Source organism: Felis catus, chromosome C2, assembly GCF_018350175.1.
Source record: "Felis catus isolate Fca126 chromosome C2, F.catus_Fca126_mat1.0, whole genome shotgun sequence".
NCBI classification, from domain to species: Eukaryota; Metazoa; Chordata; class Mammalia; order Carnivora; family Felidae; genus Felis; species Felis catus.
Window position 1 is genome coordinate 87702118 of NC_058376.1, and position 22456 is coordinate 87724573.

The 22456-nt window shown below is 39.8% G+C and overlaps 2 long non-coding RNA genes across 3 annotated transcripts in view; one reads left to right on the plus strand and one right to left on the minus strand.

Annotated features, from left to right (window-relative positions):
- LOC123380015 overlaps positions 1 to 11383 on the plus strand; it is a 30485-nt gene extending 19102 nt beyond the window's left edge. For both annotated transcript variants that reach the window (XR_006585229.1, XR_006585230.1), the window contains exon 5: positions 11257 to 11383. This is a non-coding gene — a long non-coding RNA (uncharacterized LOC123380015). The remainder of the gene's footprint in view (positions 1 to 11256) is intronic.
- LOC123380016 lies at positions 10512 to 11924 on the minus strand. The gene is made up of 2 exons (XR_006585231.1): positions 11536 to 11924; positions 10512 to 11439 (listed from the first exon to the last, which is right to left on the minus strand). It is a non-coding gene; the product is annotated as an uncharacterized LOC123380016 (long non-coding RNA).
- Positions 11925 to 22456: the final 10532 nt, after the last annotated feature.

Genomic DNA, 22456 nt, shown 5'->3' on the forward strand with positions numbered 1-22456 from the left:
TCTGAGAGTTTTCACTGAGGGATTACCCTTCCATACAGTTTAGACCATGGCGGGGACCTTTACAGGGTTCTGTGGTCTACAGAGTATTGTGAATATTATTTATACGTTGATGTTAATTAGAAGACAGGAGAGGAACAGAAATGACCTTGGATAAATAGTAACCAATATGAAAGAAGGTCAAAGGAAGTGGGATTTTTAAGGTCCAAAAAAGAACCACATTGTATTTTCAACAACATTGTGTTATCTAACATGCTAGTAATTCTGTCATTCCATTACCAGGCACATCTGTGCAGATACAGGGAAGGAAGATTTATAATATAATAATCGGAGGCATCATGATATTAAGTCCTTTTTAAAAAAACTGGGTTTTCAGGGCACCTGAGTGGCTCAGTTGGTTGAGCATCTGAATCTTGATGTCAGCTCAGGTCATGATCCCAGGGTTGTGGGATTGAGTGCTGTGTTGAGCTTTGCGCTGAACGTGGGGCCTGCTTAAGATCCTCCCTCTCTCTCCTCTGCTTGCACTCTTTCTTAAATAAGTAAGAAGTAAGTAAGTAAATTAAAAAACTGGGTTCCCAAACTAACAAATTAGTGGAAATCTTTTAAAAGTGAAATCATGTATGAAACCAACACATTAAACAGAAAAAGCAGAGCTCTTTGCTGCTTGTAGGCTGAGCCTGGCTTACTTGGCCACCTGTATCTGCTCTCCCTGAGCCTGCATTCCCAGCACAGTGTTCTTGAAAATACCCTTCTATAATTTCAAAGAACATTTCCACCTCATTCAGCATCATTTTAGTGTAGCATATTTTAAAAATCGAATTCTGATTTGGAAAATATCAATCTCTAATTCATGTGTGTTGAGGTTCTCTATTAACTAAAATAGAAAACCCATTTTCAGGCCTTGCTAGATAACAGTATATTCTCTAAGTAGATTGTATAAGTGGTTTCAGTAAGTGGCTTCATTTATGATTACATTTGAAGGGTGTCAGAAGGCCTGTGGGCAAAAATATCTCCCTCAGAAGATTAGAGACCACACCTGAAAGAGGATTCTGTAAGGACCCTTGATTTAAGTGGCTTAAGTAATTACCTTATCTGGGTAGGTAATACATTAGCAGGAAATTCGATGCAATAGAAGGGGAACATGTTGAATATGATGTGCGAGGTTCTGTGCTATCATTTTGGAATACAAAGATGAATAAGTATATCTTTTCCTTAGAAAGTTTATGGTTTGGCAGTGGATCTTGGCAAGTATGCACCTACATATATGATACAATTTTTGTTCATGGTATGAAGAACTATTTTGGTGGAATGATACTGGTGAACTTTGAGGAGGCCATACTGCTGGGAGAGGGTGAGGGTCAGAGTTCTATGTAATTCACAGGTAAATAGGTGAATTTGATATCAGTCAATGAAATCTGTGTCATAAAAATAAGGTGGGTGGGAGTATTATAAACAAACTTGTTTTTTTTCTAGAGGTTTGAATTTTACATCCTGGTGCTGTTGGAGTGTGGCTGGAGGAGACCAGCTGATTGGCTGTTAAGAAATCTAACAAGATAGAATTTACCTTGGTTAATTTATTTAGGTCCAAGATTTAACCCTGGGCTCTGCAGACTTAGATTCTCTATGGGATCCCTCAAAACTGATGGAATCCAGGGATATTGCCTCAAGTTTGTAAAACTTGCAAGAGATGGATGTTTAAAGCCATAGTAGAATGACAATGATTAATTTGCTATAAAAGTATATCATTGTTGGAACTGGAGAGTGTGATGCTAAGTGAAATAAGCCATACAGAGAAAGACAGATACCATATGGTTTCACTCTTATGTGGATCCTGAGAAACTTAACAGGAACCCATGGGGGAGGGGAAGGAAAAAAAAAAAAAGAGGTTAGAGTGGGAGAGAGCCAAAGCATAAGAGACTGTTAAAAACTGAGAACAAACTGAGGGTTGATGGGGGGTGGGAGGGAGGAGAGGGTGGGTGATGGGTATTGAGGAGGGCACCTTTTGGGATGAGCACTGGGTGTTGTATGGAAACCAATTTGTCAATAAATTTCATATTAAAAAAAAAAACAACCGTCTCACTCATCCCAAAATATTAAAAAAAAAAAAGTATATCATTGTCAAGTGGACAGTCTGCAGAATGAATTCTCTGTCTGGAAAAAGTTTCAGAATGTTGTTAGGTGATCCTGAAATCAGAATAAGAAGAATTATTTTTGTGATTTAAATATTTAATAGCATCAGGCTCTGATGCTTCCTTCTTGACATTGGGTTATTCCTGGTGGCTGATAGGACATTTGGACCTTTGGGTGAAAGTGCTGTCTTGGATTTTTTGTCTCCTAATTACCAGATTCCCCACCGTGTGCCCCCTGAGGGTATACATTTCTTGTGTATCATTCCAGAGATATTCTATGCATATCATAGCACAGATATATATATATATATATATATATATATATATATATATATACACACACATATATATATATTTCCCCCCTTTCATCTAAATGATAGCAAAACACACTATTCTGCAACTAACTTGCTTTTACCCCCACCTAACAATATATATTTAGGACATCTTTCCTGTTAGTAAAGTACTTATTCCATTTTTTTTTTTAAACAGCTGCAAAGAATTCTACTGTAGAGGGTGCCATGATTTATTTAGCCAGTCCCATACTGATAGGCATTGATTATTTTAAATCTTTTGCTGTGACAAACAATGTAGCCATGGAATATCCTCTACCTCTTTGTCAATGTCTACCTCTACCCAATGTCAACCTCTTTCTACCTCTACGTCTACCACAACTTAGTGGTGCCAGTTCCTTTTCTTCTTCAATTTTATGTTCCTCAAGATTTACCCTCTTTACTTCTCACAGTATAATCACTGACCCTGAAATCTTCATTCTCATGGCTTTATCCTCTATATGCTGATGATTCTTACATCTGTATGTCTACCCCATACCTCCCTTTTCATGTTCAGAACTATATGTGAATTGCCTGTTGTATAATTCCATTGGGATATTCAATGTGAACATCAAGTCTGATAGGTGTCTAACTGGATCTTTTGATGTGTACCACTTCCTTGCTCCCATCAGATATGTGCTTCCTCTGTATTTCCTACCTTGAGGACTGGCACCACAAACTCCCAGTGACACGAGGTAGAAAGTTGAGAAGAACCATGACTCCTTTCTCTTCAACATCTTCCTGCAGTCATCAAGTATTTTGATCCCTCTTCTTATATACTTTCAAATGCCTTTTTTGTTCCTACAGGCCCATGCTTCTCAAAGTGTGGTCCCTGGACCAGCAGTATTAGCATTACCTAGGAACTTACTGGAAATGCAAATTCATGAGTCCCTTCTCAGACATACTGATAAGAAACTCTTTGGCTTATGGGGCCCTGTAGTTGAACAAGTACTCCAGGTGATTTGGATGCATGCAGAAGTTTGAAAAGCATCCCCCCAGGCCCAATTTCTTAGTTCAGCAATTGGTTCTCTTTTGTTCCTGGATGAGTTCAGCAGCCACCTAAGTGGTTTCCTTGTCTCCAGACTTGTTTGCCAGAAATCCCCAGACAGAAGCCAGAGTTGTGTTTCTGAAATGCAAATCTGACCGTGTTATGTTGTGTTTAAAAGTCCTTGGGATTTTATTTTCTTAATCATTTTTTAAAGTTTATTTATTTATTTTGAAAGAGAGAGAGAGAGAGAGAGAGAGAGAGAGAGAGAGAGAAAGCAAGCAAGAGATTAGGTAAGGGGTAGAGAGAGAGGAGGAGAGAGAGAATCCCAAGCAGGCTCCACACCGTCTCACGAAACGTGAGATTGTGACCCCAGCCAAAATCGAGTCAGTTGCTTAGTGGACTGAGCCACCCAAGTGCCCCAAATTCCTTGGGGTTTTAACAATAAAGCTCGAACTCTCTTTGGTATGATGTGATGTTCTGGCTTCTAGTTTCTTCCCTAGACTCATCATGTGTCATTAGTCCTTGCTGAAGTGCTTGTGATTCCCAAACGTGAATCATTTTCTCTCTTGTTCTTTACTTGTGTCTCTACCTGGCATATTCTCTTTTTCCCTTTGTCACCACCTTTCTTTTCTCCCTCAGTTACATTATTTAGTCCTTTTACTGGCTACTCTTGTCCCTGTAAATAATATATTTAAACTTCTCTTTCTCTTTCCCTCAGTGATTGATGACTCTGTGGCTAGAGCAAGTTTCTCTGCTGTGGTATGAGGACCTCACTCTGGAGTGGGGATCCTGACTAGCATCTCCCTGTCCCTAGAAGGGGCATTGCCTTTGATAGACTTCACTTCAGGAGTTGAGAGGGCTGTTGTTGTCTGGCTTCTCATCAACACCTCCTGTTGTGTTTGATAATTTTGTACCCCCTTGTCTCTGGTATACCCTGTCTCCTCCTAACTTTGTTTCCTCTGCTTAATGTCTTCCAAAGATTGGTGAAATTTGTATGATTTCTTGTCATTTAATGGCCTCCATTCCCACTTGGAGGCCACTTTGAGTATTTTTTCAGTGAGGTTTCAGAACGTACAAAAAGTGTGTGTGTGTGTGTGTGTGTGTGTGTGTGCGTGTGTGTGTGTGTGTGTATGAGAATATGAGAATCCCTTCTTAAACTGGAAGCACTGGTGAATTTCTATTCTCATTTTGTATAAGGAATACCTTTTCACAGTTCTGTAACTAGTAGTTGTGTAACTAATAGATTGTCATTTGTTTGTTCAATCAAAGACTATGCAGAGAACAGACACACATTCAATCACTTAGCTGCATTTGGTCAATGAAATGTTTACTTTTGGTTCGCATACTTAATATCTTGGTGTTTTCTTACCTTTTGGTAGCAGAGCACATTGAACATGTATAGTCTGTTGACATTTAGAAGTACTGTTTTAGAAGTGTCCTTAGTGCCTCTCTCAGCATCTTTTAGTGCATCAGGAGTTGAGTAATAGTGATATTATACCATTTCTCTTCATTTACTGGCTGGAATACTTCTGTAAAGAGAAACATTCCATTGTCCATTGTTTGGTTAAAACAGTGGTGCAAATTAAGTAGTAAAGGAAGAATCAGTATTTGTTTTTTTCCCCTTTATGTATAAGCTTTTAAAATAATGACTTGGTTTCCTATCATTCTTGGAGGGGACAAATAAGGGATTTTTCCACCTCCCCCTAGGTATTATTGGAAACTCATGGGATTTAAATAAATTGGATGTGGTTTAATCAACTGCTCTTATCATTCTTGATGCACAAATTTACCCATCTTTGGCCAGTGCAAATCCCTTCATGTTGACTCCTCAGTCTTTCTTTCTTTCTTTTTTTTTTTTTTTGACTCCTGAGTCTTTCTGACATGACCTCGGTCGTCCATGATAGCCATAGCTCTACCTTTCCAGGCTTGTCTTCTATATTTCCTTCCCATTTGTCAAAAGTTAAGACACAAACATTTCTTTTTTTTTTTTTAATATTTTTTTTTAACGTTTATTTATTTTTGAGACAGAGAGAGACAAAGCATGAATGGGGGAGGGTCAAGGAGAGGGAGACACAGAATCTGAAACAGGCTCCAGGCTCTGAGCTGTCAGCACAGAGCCCGATGCGGGGCTTGAACTCACGGACCGCGAGATCATGACCTGAGGCGAAGTCGGCTGCTTAACCGACTGAGCCACCCAGGCGCCCCAAGACACAAACATTTCTTAAGAATTTTCCTGACTCAGAATTGCAAGGTTGAGTTTCAATGGCTCTTCATGGTATTAACCTTCACAGGACAAACTCTCAGAGGTACTGGCTCTGAATGTGAGTCTGTGCTACACAGCACCATAGCCATTTTGGACCACTCTTACCTTCGCTGGCACTATCCCAGGCTCTTGTCTGAGCCGCTTTGCCAGCCTTAGGTCATGTCTTTTCTTCACGGAATAAATCCTGATTTGCCAGGGGATTCTCCAGCAAAGATATCATCACTCAAGACGAAGCGATTCATTACACATATCCTGTCCTGAATTGCAAATGACATTACTTCTTTTTTACAGCTGTCAAGTTTCTCTGACTACATATTCCCCCATCGTTGTTGTAAGGAATTCTGTTCCCTCAAAAGATACACTGAAGTACTAACCCTGATACTTCAGAATGTGACCTTATGTGGAAATAAGATCATTGCAGGTGTAATTAGTTAAGTGGGATCATACCAGGGTGTTCATGTGAGAACACCTAATACAATATGAATGGTGTTCATGTGAGAAGAGGGAAGATGATGTGATGAGAGACACAGGGAAAACACCATGTGACCAGGAAGGATGAGGTCGGAGCGATGCTCCTGTAAGCCAAGGAATGTTGACACCTGATGGCTACCTCCAGAAGCTAGGAAGAGGCAAGGGAGGATTCTGTGCAGAGCCTCAGAGGGAGCATAGACCTGCTGACACCTTGAATTTGGACTTCTAGCCTCCAGAACTGCGAGACAATACATTTCTGTTGTTCTAAGCCAACCCGTTTGTTCTACTTTGGTACAGCAGTCCCAGGAAACTTGCCTGATTACCTTCACCAGTAATGTTCTGCCCTGGCCAGTCTAATTAATGAATTATTGAGTCAACTGTAGAAGGTGTTTTTTAAAAAGGTGGATTTTTTAAGGTTAGAAAAGAAATTGTCAGCCTTTCTTAGTTTGCACTTAGCACAGAGTGGCTCAAACTCTTACTGAATTGATGGGCGAATGAAGCCTCCAGAAAGAAAGTGGTTTGCCCAAGGTCACACAGGTATTATGTAGAAGAAACAGAACCAACCTCAGATCTCAGAATGCAGAGTTCAATGCCTTTTCCATTATATGCATTTGAACAGTTTCAATTATTTTCAAGTTCCTTTTAGCTCTTTGACTCCTTTTTATCTTCACAGTGAAATTTTAATAACATGCAATGCAGTGTGCCTAATCAATGGAGTATAGCATGAAGCTCAGAGGATAGTCCATCCTTATGCCTAAAATAAATCCTTTTATTATATTCACCCTGATTTTGTGACGGCAGATTTTGGTTTTACTGAGTATCTTTGTAATCCCTCTATGTCTCTAGAGGTCAGTGTGGCTTAAAAAAACTGTTTCAAAGTATATTCAGTTAACATTTAATTCAAGGCAATTTAAATCAAGGCGCTTGAATATATATAATACTGATTTTGACACATGGAACTTTTCACTGAACCAATAGACCTTGATATATTCGTAAATAATTGAATTAATTCCTATACCTTTTAATGTGTAAAATATTATTGTTTTTGCTTAAAAAATATGATCAATCATTCTCAACTCCTTTTTACAGACAAATGTTTGTCCTATTGAAGGCTGTTTGAATGAACGTTTATGACTATAGTCATATTATTTATTTGTGATGATATTGTGAAACGGTTATGTCTTCACGTTCATGTGGCATTTAATGCAGCAGAGGCTTTGGGAGCTACTTAGGATAGAGAATTTCTGTGGGGAAAACAAGTGATGTTAATTGAAAAGTTTGCTAAATGTGACAACTATCAGTTTAATTATTTACCAGAATTTTCAGAATTCTCTTCCTCTTTTATTCCCTCTTTCTCCCCCTTATCTTTCTGTCTTTGTTGGGATGGAGTAAGGGTGAATTACTGATAACATTAATAGGTTTTGTGTCATGCATAAGAAATCTTAGGTGAACTTGCCTATTGAAGTGCTTTCCAATGTGCACATAGTAATGTTGAAGCAAGGGATGGGGAGGAGGGAGGACCCCAGTTTATTCAGTTTCCTTGGGGCCAGGCAGCCACTAAAAGAGCAAATATCTCCAGCAGCCACAACATGGATAGCTCTGCTATTATTTTTCCCCTTTATTGGGGCTTCATAGATGATTTTATTTGTAGAAAAGTTCCCATGGCTAAGGTTTTATTTTTTTTTTTTAATTTTTTTTTTTCAACGTTTTTTTATTTATTTTTGGGACAGAGAGAGACAGAGCATGAACGGGGGAGGGGCAGAGAGAGAGGGAGACACAGAATCGGAAACAGGCTCCAGGCTCCGAGCCATCAGCCCAGAGCCTGACGCGGGGCTCGAACTCACAGACCGCGAGATCGTGACCTGGCTGAAGTCGGACGCTTAACCGACTGCGCCACCCAGGCGCCCCCATGGCTAAGGTTTTAAAAACACTATATAGCAGATTAAAGATGGGAAATTGTGGAAGAAGCAAACATGTGGGATGAATTAAAAGTAGTAGCTAAAAGTCTGACTCCAGGCAAGAGAAAGAAGACCCAAAATTGTGGCCCAAGATCTTTCCATTCTTAGCAGTCTGGGCCATTTAGCACACAGGGAGAAAACTCCATATACCTCAGCAGCTTGTAGGGCATTGCTGTCACTCCCATCAACATTTACTGAACTTCTACAGTGTGCTGGGCGTGATTCTAATAGAAAGGTATACTAAAAAATATTTTGTGCAGATTCTGGGTGACAGGTGAGGGAGGGGATCAGAGCTGAATGAATGAGGTGTTAAGTGTGAGTGTGCATGAGTAACTGTGGGAGCACTGACAGAGGAAGGAAGGAATGGAACTTCCATGTCTGCATGTTAGCTCAGAACAGTATGAACTTGGGGTACAAAAAAAAAGAGTGTAATGTTTATTGCTGTCCTTAGGAAAGCAAGGGAGTATATAATGTCTTCTAGAAAGATTACCTTCAGAGTAGTTAACATACAAAAATGTTAGCATATGGTACTGTTACAAATCTATTTTATCTTCCTGGGCACACAGAGAGACTACATTTCCCAGCCTTCCTTGAAGCAAGGTGAAAACATGTGGCTGAGTTCTAGCTAAAGGAATATGAATATAGATGGGGTATACCACTTCTAGTTCTATCCATAAAATTGTGTTTGACTTCCCAGCCTCTTTTCTCCTTCCGTGGCAATCTTGGAAGCTATCTGTTCCAAATAGTGAGCTGCCATATGGAAGAATCCTGGATCCCAGAGTCACACTTGGATGAGAGCTTTCCAAAATTGTCACCTAACCACATTGAACCATGACTTGAGAGAGAAATGAATCTTTATTGTTTGAACTTCTGAGATTTTAGGGTGTGTTAGTTATAGCAGCATAATTCACCTCTTCCTGAATTACACTTAACACTGAATCAGTCATTCGGCAAATTTAAAAAAAATTAAAAGAATTTTTCTAAATTTAATTTTGAGAGAGAGAGAGAGAGAGAGAGAGAGAGAGACATAGTGTGAGCAGGGGAGGGGCAGAGAGAGACAGAAACAGAGAACCTCCAGTAGGTTCTGGGCTCTAAGCTGTCACCACAGAGTCCGATATGGGGCTCGAACCCACGAACTGCGAGATAATGACCCGGGCCAAAGTCAGCTGCTTAACTGACTGAGACACCCAGGTGCCCCTGTGTTCAGCAGAATTTTATTGAGCATCTTAAATGTTTAAGGAATGGGCTAACCTAAAGTCAAACTTTATTCATAATACCTCCTGGTGGAATATTCCCATGATAGCCCTGTTCCAACAGGTTTTTACAATCTAGAAATTCATTAAAATTTTGAAGTTTTGCACCTCCTCTGTACTCTCACTCTCCTATTCTTTTGATCTTAGTTATTAAATTCTAACACTTGTGTCAGTTTTTTTTTTTTAAAACAGCAGTGTTTAAAAGGAGAGTTGGCAGTGTATTTTTACTCTGCCTTTTATTAAATTCCTTTTTGACAAATTTCCCACTAAGTAGATGAGAGAGGCTTAAAATAAGGAAAACTTATCTCACAATATCTTGCCTAAGATAGTTTTGGGGGTGTTGACAGATAAAATGCAGCTTCTTTTATTTTTCCTTTATCTGACACTCATTGACTTAATGATGCCAAAACATCTGCCCACATGAACTGGAGATCTGAGCAGAGATTAAAAGCCTTGATCATCTTGGGAATTTCAGTTCTGCTTCTAGAAGTTAAAAAACCTGAAGTTTTTATTGAAATGGATTTATATGTCTTCTCTCTGCCAGGCCCAGCTTCACATTTGGATGTGGGACTCTGATGTGAACACTCGTCTAAGAATAAATTAACTGCCAATGTACTTTTAAATCCTCATCAGTACTTTCATTGAACAGTGAATGAGTAGTGACCATGTACTAATGTTAGTATGGAAACCGTAGGCAGACCTAATCTCTGGAAAACAGATTGTTGCTCTTAATTAGTGTCAGTTTGTATTTTCATTGAGATAGAGTTCTAGGTGGGTTGGAAGGTGATAGCTAATACATAGTTTCAACATTTTTCCCAAAATAAAAGCAGTTTTTTTTTTTTTTGAGAGAGCATGAGTCGGGGAGAGGGGCAGAGGGAGAGTGAATCTTAAGCAGGCTCCATGCTTAGTGCAGAGTCTGATTCCATGACCCTGGGATAATGACCTGGGCCAAAATCAAGATTTGGACGTTCAACCAACTGAGCCACCCAGGTGCCTCAGTTGTATTATTTTTATGATTGCAAATACCCTATGTGACCATTTAAAAATTGGGGCAGTATAGAAAACATAGCAAGAATGGAATACCGCAAACCTATTAAGGAGAGAACTGCTATGTTCAAGTATATCCCTTCAGTCTTCTTTATTCACAAACACAAACACACATGCACTCAAAGGCAGACAGTTTTACATAAATAGAATTGCACTACAGATATTTTTTTAATTTAAATTTGTACTCACAAATCTGACATGGATGTATTTGCCTATCCATAAATCCAGAGGTACAAAATCATCTTAAGAATAATAAATTGCCTTGTAGGAAAATATCATAATATAGACAGTCTTCTGTTCATGGATATTCAGGTTTTTTTCAGTTTTTCACTATTTTAATGAATTTATATGAATATATGAATTTATGTGTATATATGTTTGAATTTGTGTGAGTAGTGTAAATTACGAGAATGAAAGTATTGGGAAGATTTAATAGTCCCAAGTTTAATATTGCTGGAAGGAGAGCATATGATACATATGCTAACGCATTGGCAAAACAGTGGAGAGAAGGATGACTAAATTTCCAGAGCCTGAGAGAAAGCCATTCTCTCTTCCAGTCTACCAGGAGTGAGTCAAAACCACCTGAGACAGGGGAGAGAGTCTGGGCTGCTTCTAAAGGTCATTCTGTGGGTCTTTAAAATCTTTCTTTGTTATGAAGGCTTGCATTCCAACGTGTGACAATCTTCGGGGTATCAGGCAGTTTATTAAGGTCGAAGCCAAGATGTAAAGTTTGTGTGGGTGGCAAGAAGGGGAAGGATTTCGTTAGGGCAGGATAACGCCGCAGCCATTTGCAGTTAACTCGCTTTTTCTCTTGCTCCCAGCCGGTCTCTAGAATCCCGCAGACACAGTTCCGGTGTGATGTGTTGCGCAGTTCTCCATGAGCTTCTCAGGGTTTCCATCTGGCTGCTTCACAAGCATTTTAGTCCCACACCTCTGCTGAAGAAGAGGCAGTTGCTGCCTTTGTTCCCTCATCTCCTTCCTCTGCCTCACGCTGGAGAAGTACTCTGAAAAGGCAAGTTGGAAAAAGTTGGGAGTTTGAGGGTTGACAACACAGGATCTGGAGTCTGTATGCATCGAGGCTATGGTAACAACAAACCCACAAAATCTCTGAAGTCTTGGGGGATTAGCACAACACGAGTTTGTTTCCTGCTTTCAGAAAGTCTGATGCACATCTCAGAATTCCCACAGCTGCTCTCCTACACGTGGTGCCACCTGCATCCGGGCTTATTCTCTTCTTCTAGAGCCCACTATCTCATCTCAACTCATGGCTTCCGGGGCTGCTGCCCCTTAAATGCCTCGGTTCAGAAGGGACACACATCACTGCCAATTGCTCATGGTTTGTTCTGCTCAGGGCGCTTTGGCCGTGTGACCCCAGTGGAGCTGCAGGGGGGCTGGGAAGTGCGGGGTGGAGCGCAGTCACTGGTGAGCACGGCTGTCCTGCACAGGCAGACCTGGTACCTCTTCATAGTTCTGCCTCTTGCCGGTTTGTGAACTTGGGCAAGTTTGTTAACATCTCAGTGCCTCACCTTCCTCATTTGTAACATGTGTGTGTGTGTGGGGGGGGGGCGGTGGGGTGGGTGGAATACCTCTTTCACCTGGTGTTGAATGAGATAGTGTGTGTAAAGACACGCATCAAGTTCTTAAGAAATAATAACTACTAGTATTAGTGGGGGCCACCATGGGAAATGAGTATAATTACACCTGATCAGGGCTTGAATTGTTATAAAGAATGTGTACTAGGAGATCAGAGGGGAGAGAGTTCACTCCCAGTAAGGTTGACAAAGGAAAACCGTGTTGTGGAGAAAGCATTTGAGTTAGCTTCTGAAAAACTTGCTTCTTCTCCTTTAAATCCCTGGAGGAAAAGCAGTGTTGCAGAGCCTGGGGCATTAGGGGGAAGACAATTAGTGCTGAGGAGATTTCAGTGTGTTCCGACCTGAAATGAAAACCAAATTGTGAGAAAATGACAAGTAAGCTGGTATTAGTTATGAGTCAGTAGTCTGTGCTTCATAAACAAAAGACTTCAATCCTGGTTGCATTATTTTGGCATCTGCTATGAGGCTGGGAGGGAATCATGTCCTTCTGAGTTAGGACAACCACGAGATTTGACCTCCAAAATTCTGAGTTAGGGGATGTAACAACCCTATAAGGAGGTGCCTGATTCTCTCACAAAAAGTTTAAAGCACACTGATAGCTAGATTAAAAAAAATTTTTTTTAATATTTATTTTTGAGAGAGAGAGACACACACACACACACACACACACACACACACACACACACACAGCATGAGTGGGGGAGGGGCAGAGAGAGAGGGAGACACAGAATCTGAAGCAGACTCCAGGTTCTGAGCTGTCAGCACAGAGCCCAACACGGGGATCAAACCCACAGACTTCGAGATCATGACCTGAGCCGAAGTCAGATGCTCAACCGACTGAGCCACTGAGGTGCCCCTAGATTTTTTAAAATAATTTTTCAAACAAAAGAAAGTTACTGAGCTCAATTATGGGGATTAAGGGTGAATGAGGCTCATATGGCATTTCTAACAGCATGGATGGAACAAGAGGGTATTATGCTCAGTGAAAGAAGTCAAAGAAAGATAAATACCATATGATTCCACTTATATGTGGAATCTAAAAAACAAAACAAATGAACAAAAAAAGAAACATAAATATAGAGAACAAACTGATGGTTGCCAACAAACAAAATGGGTAAAGGGGGGGGGGATACAGGCTTCCAGTCACAGAATGATTAAGTCATGGGGATGAAAAATACAGCATAGGGAATGTGGTCAATGATAGTGTAATAACTGTATGGTGACGGATGGTAACTACACTGATTGTGATGAGCATAGGATAATGTATAGAACTGTCAAATCTCTATGTTCTACACTTGGAACTAATATAACATTGTATGTCAATTATACTTCGATTTAAAAAAATGGTTAAAGAAAAGGTCAATAAGGTATTTTCTTGCTTCTGGAACCAGCCTCGTCCCTGACTCTCTGATATTTGATTTCAGAGCTCAGCTTCTGAACTTTGCATTTTTCCCTTGATTTGGAGGATTTGTTACAGTTTTTCATCTCTAGTTTGCTGGACTTGCCTTTCCTCTCAATTCTTGGCCCTGCTTAGTTTCCCAAAATCTGGAGCTCCTCACAACTTTTGGTATCAACCTTAGTTGATTTAGTTTTAGAATCGACCTCAGTTGGCCCGTGCCTCAGAAAATCCCTTTGCCTCGCTGCGCCCTGCACTCTACCAGCTCCATCCCAGGAGGCTCAGTTTATTGCCTTTGTGGTGGGGGTGGCAAGAGTGAATGCCACAGGCACCTGGGTGGCTCAGTCGGTTAAGTGTCTGACTTCGGCTCGGGCCATGATCTCACGGTCCCTGAGTTTGAGCTGTGCATCAGGCTCTGTGCTGACAGCATGCATCCTACCTAGAGACTGCTTCCAATTCTGTGTCCCCCCCCCCCTCTTTGCCCCGCCCCTGCTCGTGGTCTCTCTTTCAATAATAAACATTAAAAAAAAAAAAGAGTGAATGCCATGGAGTCAAGGCCACCTGGCTCTATAATCCTTTGTCTGTCACTTACTGGCTGAATGACCTTAGTCAAGACACTCAGCCTCTTTGTGCCTCAGTTTTCTCATTTGGAAAATGGGGATAATTATAATAGGACTGTCTTCATGGGTTATCGTGAGATTAAATGAGGATTAAATTGAATGCCTGGCCTATAGTAAGTGCTTAACGATTTCCATCTATTATTATTTATAACAAGGGTGCCCTGGGAGCACAAGAAAGGAAGGGATTGATTTGGCCCAGGGGAAGCTGGAAAATCTCCATAGAAATGGTGATCCTTGAACAGAGTTTGGATTGATGAGTGATTTCACACAGGAGGGCTTGGATGGAGGGTCATGTAAGAAGAGAGAAAGACTGATTCAAAAAGCTCAGGTATGGAGTGCCTGGGTTGCTCAGTCGGTTCAGTGCTAACTTTGGCTCAGGTCATGATCTTGTGCTTCATGAGTTCAAGCCCCACATTGGGCACTGTGCTGACAGCTTAGAGCCTGGAGCCTGCTTCGGATCCCGTGTCTCCCTCTCTCTCTGCCCTCCCCTGTTCACACTCTGTCTCTCTTTCTCAAAAATAAAATAAAAAACATAAAACAAACTCAGGTATGGGACGTAAAATGGAAGTTCATCCAACTCGTGGAGCATTGGACGGATGAAGTGGGAGACATGCCGAATGTCAAGGCTGGAGAGGTAGGACAAGGGGAAATTAGGACTTTAATGATAAAGCAGTGAGTTGGTACTTTCCTCTGAGGCAGCAGGAAGCCGATGAAGACCTTTAGGCAAGGAAGCGATTATGGTCAGGTTTGTAAGATGGCACTGGCTGTGGTGTGAAGGATGGATCACAGCGGGCTGGAGTGGTGGCAAGAAGTCTAACTGGGGAGGCTATTTCATTAATCAGGGGGAGAAATCTTGTGAGAGCTTTATATAATGGGCCATTAATGACTACTCTCCCCCTTCCTTTTTGCCATTGGGCTTTTGGATGGTGTATGAGGTTTTTTTTTTTTTTCTTGTTTTGTTTTTCTGTTATTTTATATTTATGGTTTGCTCCCAAAGCTTAATATGAAAAAAAGTCAGTCCTGATGGTAATAATTCACAGTATAAATTCAATACACTGCATTCTCTCAACTCACCCACTGCATGAGTCAACTTGAAATCCTTTCTATGGCCAGTGTAGCCTATGATGGGTTAAAATGTATTTGGCACAGCACTGTGGCTTTAAGTACGTATGAGCTTCAGTGGCCTTAGAATTTAGTCCTTCCTCTGCTTCACTTGTCTCTCCATTAGCAATATCCCTGGGTGAGTGACCTAAGGTTAAGGATTAAGTTTAAAAACCATCTTGGCATTTCTCTGCTTGCATTGGTTGGGCTTAGACTGAGATTTCATTAAATATTTAATTTTATTTGGTTGCTGCAGGGTAAAGTCTAAAACAATTCCAAATGGTCTTTTAGTTTTACAGTTCACCTGCACTTCTCGTTACTCTTAAATGAAAGGATCTTGCTTTCAGACACCAAGTTATTTCAAGAATTTTACTATCCTGTGCACTACTTCAAGTGTTTTGGATTATGTTACCTATAGAACTAATCCATTGAGAGCTTTGTAAAAGCCCTACACAGATTTGGAGAGTGTGTCCAATTGGAATTCTAAGCCTTATTTCCTGTCCAAACCTTCCCTTCATTTATAAAACTCATGTTTTTTCCCCCCTTTGCTTTGCACCTCCTGAAAAGGGTAGCAAAGCTACCCATGCTTTTAGAAATTCCTTTTCTCAGAGCAGTTAGAACAAAAATCTACAAAGATAGAAGAAAACTCTGGCAGAGATCTTTTTTCCAAACACATTTCTGTTTAGCTCAGAAAGACTATGCACGTGCCATGCAATTCAGCGTTCCTTTTCATTAATACTGAATGAAAGGTTTTTAGAGTTGGCCATTTCGCCACTCTTTGAAACATTCGTCATCATTAAACAACACTTAGAAATGTTCCGCCCAACCTGAATAGTAATCAGGTTCCTCTTCCCTTTCTCTTTTTGCTTGGTCTTCAGAGTAGGATAAAGTAATTGGTGCTGCCTCCAAAAGTGCTTCCCCCAGAGGCAATTAATGTGGTGAAATCATTGCTAGAGGCATCCCCCCATTTCTCTTGAAGGATTTTGAGTTTTTCAGTAGGCTTCTTGGGGGGACTTCCAGCTGACACTGAAGACTCTTCTTTGTTATGAACATCTTTTGTGACTCTCTGGGTGTGTTAAAAGATCCAAAGAATTACAGATCATCTGTGCTTCCAAAGCCACTAGAGGTCCCCCTTAATTTTTCTTTTCTTTATGCCTACATTGCCATCTTCATTTAGAAACTGTCTCAGTTTATGTGCAGCCAGCCTCTGGAGGAATATGAGAGCTGTCTTCAGATATTTGAAAGTCCATCAAGTGGAGAGGATTTAACATTTCGATATACAGCTCTGAGTGATAGTGCCAGGATATGGAGGTGAAAAAATGTCAGGAGGCAAGCGTTTTCCCCGATATATGATGTGCAGGTCTGCAGAATGCTAATGGGTGCTGGGGCTGAAGTGTGGAAGGTTTCAGGGTTAAATACATTAGGAAATACTGCATTAAAGGTAGTGAAACAGATGATCAAAGCTAATGGATGTTGTAAGTATCTAAGAGGAGCATATGATCTATGCTTATTTGACCATGGAATGTTTCTTGGGGCAGATTAAAGGGTAGGTACTCTTTGCTTAAGTGCTGAGAAAGTTGCTTTGCTGCTTAACAGGAGAATAAGTATTACTTTTATAAGTTAGAAGCCTTAGATGTGAATTATAGATACAATCAAATGCTGTGGGACCCTGAATACAAATATAAACACCTTGAGAATCAGTTTATTTGTAAAACAGGAAGTAGAACTGAATATTCCAGAAGTCCCTACTGGCTCCAAATTGCTGTGTGTGGCATTGGGACCACCCTCTCATTTGTTGAGGTTTCACATCTGAATTGGACCGCACAGATGGGCATGTAGCACAGGGCATTCATGCTGGTTAAACGTCTACCAGCATCCCACTTCCGGAGCCTCACCAAAAGCTTATCTTTCAGATGTGTCTCTTCTGAAGTTGTACAGAGCATTGCCTATATTACTATTCTGTTAACTGCAAAATGAAGTTAATAATAGTGTTGATTTCACTGTTAGATATTTGGGGCTTACTTTAATAAGCGAGGAAAGATTGGTTCAAAGATACATATTATTTTGCTAGAATATGGTGTTGATATTGTTATAAATGGTAACTCACTTTAGTTTGGAATTTAAAAGACTAGAAGAGATTTTATTATTAACATCCACAGAGGTTGAAAGTAAGTAACACGGTATATTTAAAACTAGGTTTTTTCCAGCCGTATAGTTATAGTAGGGACATTTAAAATGGGGGAAAGAACATGGAAAATTGATGTTTTGCAACAGACATTTTACCCTTCCTATAGGTACATTGAACAAAGTGCTTTTTAATCCTGCCTCAATAACTGTTGGAGGGAGATAATTTTGATCAGCAATGAGTACTGTAAGTGTCCTGTGGCTATCAACAGAATAAATATGCTCTTAGATTGCAGGTAGAAGTCCGATGTGTGAGACAGAGATGACGATCATATTCAACCCAGCACTGAGCACTTTGTACCCTTTCTTGGCTATTATTATCTTTTTAAAGAGTAGTTTTAGGTTTATAATAAAATTGAAAGGGAGGCACAGAGATTTATACCCCTTGTCCCTACACATGCATAGCCTCAACATTATCCATATCCCCTACCAGCGTGGTACCTTTTTGCCAAGGATGGACCTGTATTGACACATCATAATCATCCAAGTCCATAGTTTGTATTATGGCTTACTCATGGTGCTGTACATTCTACGAATTTGAATGAATGACATATATCCACCATGATAATATCATGCAGAATATTTTCCCTGTCCTAAAAGTTCTCTGTGTTGTGCCCACTCATCCCCTAACCCCCAGAGCCTGTCAACTCCTGACCTTTTTATTTTTCCCATAGTTCTGCTTTTTCCAGAATGTCATATAGTTGGAATCATACAATATGTAGCCTTTTAAGATGGGCTTCTTTTTTTTTTTAAATATAATTTATTGTCAAGTTAAGCTAACATACAGTGTCTACAGTGTGCTCTTGGCTTTGGGAGTAGATTCCCATGATTCATCACTTACATACAACACCCAGTGCTCATCCCAACAAGTGCCCTCCTCAATGCCCATCACCTCTTTCCCCCCTCCCCCGCCCCTTCCCTCATCAACCCTCACTTTGTTCTCTGTATTTAAGAGTCTCTTATGGTTTGCCTCCCTCTCTGTTTGAAACTATTTTTTCCCCTTCCCTTCCCCCGTGGTCTTCCGTTAAGTTTTTCAAGTTCCACATATGAGTGAAAATATATGATATCAGATTGGCTTCTTTAATTTAGTAATATGCTTTTAAGTTTCATCCATATCTTTTCATAGCTTGATAGCTCATTTCTTGAGACCTTGTTTGAAGGTTCTAGCAGGCGAGCACAGCTATTCATATACCATTGACCTAAGAGCGGTCCTCCTCTATTGGAGAAGGTTGTCCTCTTTGAATGAGCATGCAGCTTTGGGAGGGATGCACTTGGAGTGGTGAGGGAGGAAGCGGATTCCCACCTATCCAGCCAGATCATCCAAATCAACCCTGGTGATCAATGGGGTGACAGATGTTGCAGCCAGATTGTGTTTACATCCATATAACATTTTAGTGCTGAATAGTATTCCATTGTCTGGATGTACCACAGTTTATTTTTCCATTAACCTACTGAAGAACATCTTGGTTGCTTTTAAGTTTTGACAATTATGAAGAAAGCTTCTGTAAATGCCCATATGCAGGTTCTTGTGTGAACATAAATTTTCAACTCCTTTGGGTAAATACCAATTTGCACAGTTGTGTAAGAGTATGTTTAGTTTCATAAGAAACCTTCAAACTGTTTTACAAAGTGACTGTACCATTTTGCATTCCCACGAGCAAGTGCTTCAAATTTGGTGGAACACATTTGGTGGTGTTAGTCTTCTGGATTTTGGCCATTCTGATAGGTATATAGTTATATCTCATATTTACTTTATTTTGCATTTCTCTGATGACATAAGATATAGAGCATCTTTTCATGTGTTTATTTGCCATTTGTATATCTTCTTTGGTGAGGCGTTTGTTAAGGTCTTTGATCCCTTTAAAAGTCAGATTGCTTATTTTCTTATTGTAGAGTTTGAAGAGTTCTTTGAATAGTTTGGTATTAGTCCTTTATCAGATGTGTCTTTTGCAAATATTTTCTCCCAATCCCTGGCTTGTGTTCTCATTCTCTTGGTATTGTCTTTTGCAGAGTACAAGCTTTTAATTTTAACGAAGTCCAGTTTACTAATTATTTCTTTCATGGATCATATCTTTGATGTAGTTGTTGTCACATCCAAGGTCAGCTAGGTTTTTTAATGCTATCTTCTAGAAGTTTTATGGTGTTGTGTTTTGCAATTAAATTTATGAGAGACTTCGAGGTAATTTTTGTGAAGGTTGTAAGGTCTGTGTCTCGATTCATTTTTATTTGTATGTAGATACCCAGTTGTTGCAGAACCATTTGTTGAAAGCTATTATGTTTTCAGAAGGATAGAAACAATCTAGTGTATTCAGAGGATAGAGACCGAGATGACAAAGAGGATTTAAACTATGCTAAAGGAGAACAAGCTTAAGTTTCATGGAGGTGTTGAAACTTGGAGAGAGAAATCATCATAGGACATAATACCTGTCTTTGGCTATTTGAAGCATCATTAGATGTATGATTAGAGTCTCAATGGAATTTTAGGGAGTGAATTTGGCCAGCAAGTAGAAGGGAATAGGCTGCAGCTTCTTTTCACAATATTCTGAAAGCTAGAGATTTCCAGAAATGGGAAAGATTGGCACAAGAGGAAATAAGTTCCTCTTTGCTAGGTGCCTCCATGGGATGTAGTTCAGCTTTGGGAAGTAAAAGAACTAGACTATCTAAAACATCGCTTCTAATTTTGAATTCTGAGCTCTTAAGCTTTGCTTAGATATATACACAACTCAATCCTGTTAAATGCATAAAAATCAAGGAGAAGGGCAGCACAATTTAGGTATATTTTGGAACAACTTAGAAATAATACTGGGGGAAAAAAAAAGAAAAAATGGTTATTGGTGCCAGGTATATGAGCACATTCTTGGGGATGGTCTAACTCTGCTCTGGATTTTACTAGAGGGTCAGTTGCCCACTTTATAGCTATCCACCAACCCATAGCCGTAGGTAAGTGTGGAGATAGATGTGTTTAAAACCTTTTGAGGGATATAAGCCAGGGTCTGAAAGTGCCAACTATAGGACTGCTCTGACACTCAGCCATATGTCTAGGAATTCTGGTGTCTTCTGTAAATGATGTCAAGATATCATAACCTGGATAACTCAATGGGACCTTCATTTTGTTTTTAAATTAAGTACATATTAAGCATCTATTTTGTGCCAGCCAGGTACTATACTGAAGTTGGCCATGTTTCACAGTTATATAGAGAACAGTTTTCACTCATTTCATTGGAACTTATTTTCAATTAAATATACCAAAGATTTCTATTCACTGATCATTCTAAAACTAAGGATTTTGTTTCTGGAGCTGAGGAATTTCATAGTGCCCAGAGGTACTTCAGAAATGTCTCTTTTGTGAACAATCTGTGAGGGAATGAGGCCAGGAAAACATACATCTAGTTCCTAGTTGGGAACATTGAGATGAGACTAATTTTTATTGAACTGGCTGCATGAATTTATTGTCATACAGAGTAAATATTATGGTTGAAAACTATAATATTTGTTAATGTTTGGCAGCATGGAAACTAATTAATCATTCTCTCTTCATGCTTCGGATTGGCGTGGTTTGCATATTCATCACAGGCCATGAGTGACACTCCAGACAGGTTGGAGCTCAAGTTGAAAAACATGTCCAATGTTATGGGACCAAGTGTCTCCTGGGTAGGATTAGTGTGATAATTTAATTTAATGTATTAATTTATTCAGAATTTAATTCCAAGATAAAATTGCTTTTTTTCAAATATATTTTCTTTCCTTCTCCTTTCCCTTCCTCCTTCCCTTCCTCTCTATGATAAAATCAGAATCATCTAATTTTTCTGCCTGTTTTCATGTCTGCCACAAAGCTTGGAACTAAATTTGGTATTTAGTTACAGAAAGTCACTCATTCATAATTCCTAGTTGACTGTTCTCTCATATTTTTAATCATCATTATATGTCTATTTCCAGTATTTTGTTTCATACATATCTTTATATTATATATTCCTTCAAGTTATTTTTGGAAATTGGCAGAATCTACATGAAACACACATTAAAAAAATGCAGGTAGGAAAAGTACTATTAATAGAGGAAACTGTTTGCATTTCACTAGTAGCTTTGAATGTCTGAAGCTTTGCATTTCATACCAAAAAAAACCATCAGGCTCTATCATAAAGAAACAACCTATATGAAAATATTAAACATGACTTAAGACAAGGATGGGTGCCATCTGCTTAGTGTTTTCATATTATGTAGAACTTTCCTTTACTGGGAGAGTTTTTCCAAAATACGTACTTTGATTCTCTTTGCCAGTCTCTCCAGCCCCCACGATAAGCAGAAATAATTTTATCATTGTACATACATCTTGAAATTCAGAAACCCACTACATCCTAGACAGGGCTAGAGATGTTGGAGGGGCACACGGAATGTTAATATCTGTGTAGACTATGTGGGGCTGGTTCATTGGGTGCAGCAGTGGCACTGGTCCAGAAAACATTGATGGGATGCATCTGGTTGAAGCTCTATTGTCAGAGAAGGCATCAGCTAGGGTGGGGAGATCTAGCAGGTGCTTGGAGGGCTGGTTATCAAACTTGGCTGCACATTGGAATCACCTGGGAACCTGGGAAGCTTTAGCAACTACTGAAGCCTGGGGAAGAGTGCTGAGGTCAATGTAATACAGATTTTTTTTTTTTTTGAGGCGGGGACATCAAGGTTGTTGTTTTTTTTTTTTTTTCTGCAGCGTAACTGTCTATACCATTACTAGCCTTGGAGGAGGTGGGTTGCCTTCCAAAGGGCTTAAGAATGGAAAGAAGCTGTTGTTTTGTTGTTTTGTTTTTTGTTTTTTGTTTTTTGTTTTTTTTCTTAAGACACTGGTAAGCAATCCTCGTGGTTCTGCTGTTCTATTTTCGTTTGAACATTGTGGCCCCTTTAATGCTGGCTTTAGTGTAACCTCTGCCTTATTCCTCAGGGACAGATACTATGTCCACAGAAAGAAAGAATCTGTTTGCTTATTTCAAATGACACTGCGCAATGAATACATATGGAATGCTTGTGGTGAAGCACGTAGGACCTGAAGTTGACTGCCTTGCTGGGAATGTTTTCTCCACCTCTTAGGAGCAATGTGACTCTGGGCAGTTACTTAGTCCCCTTCCCTGTAGAATGC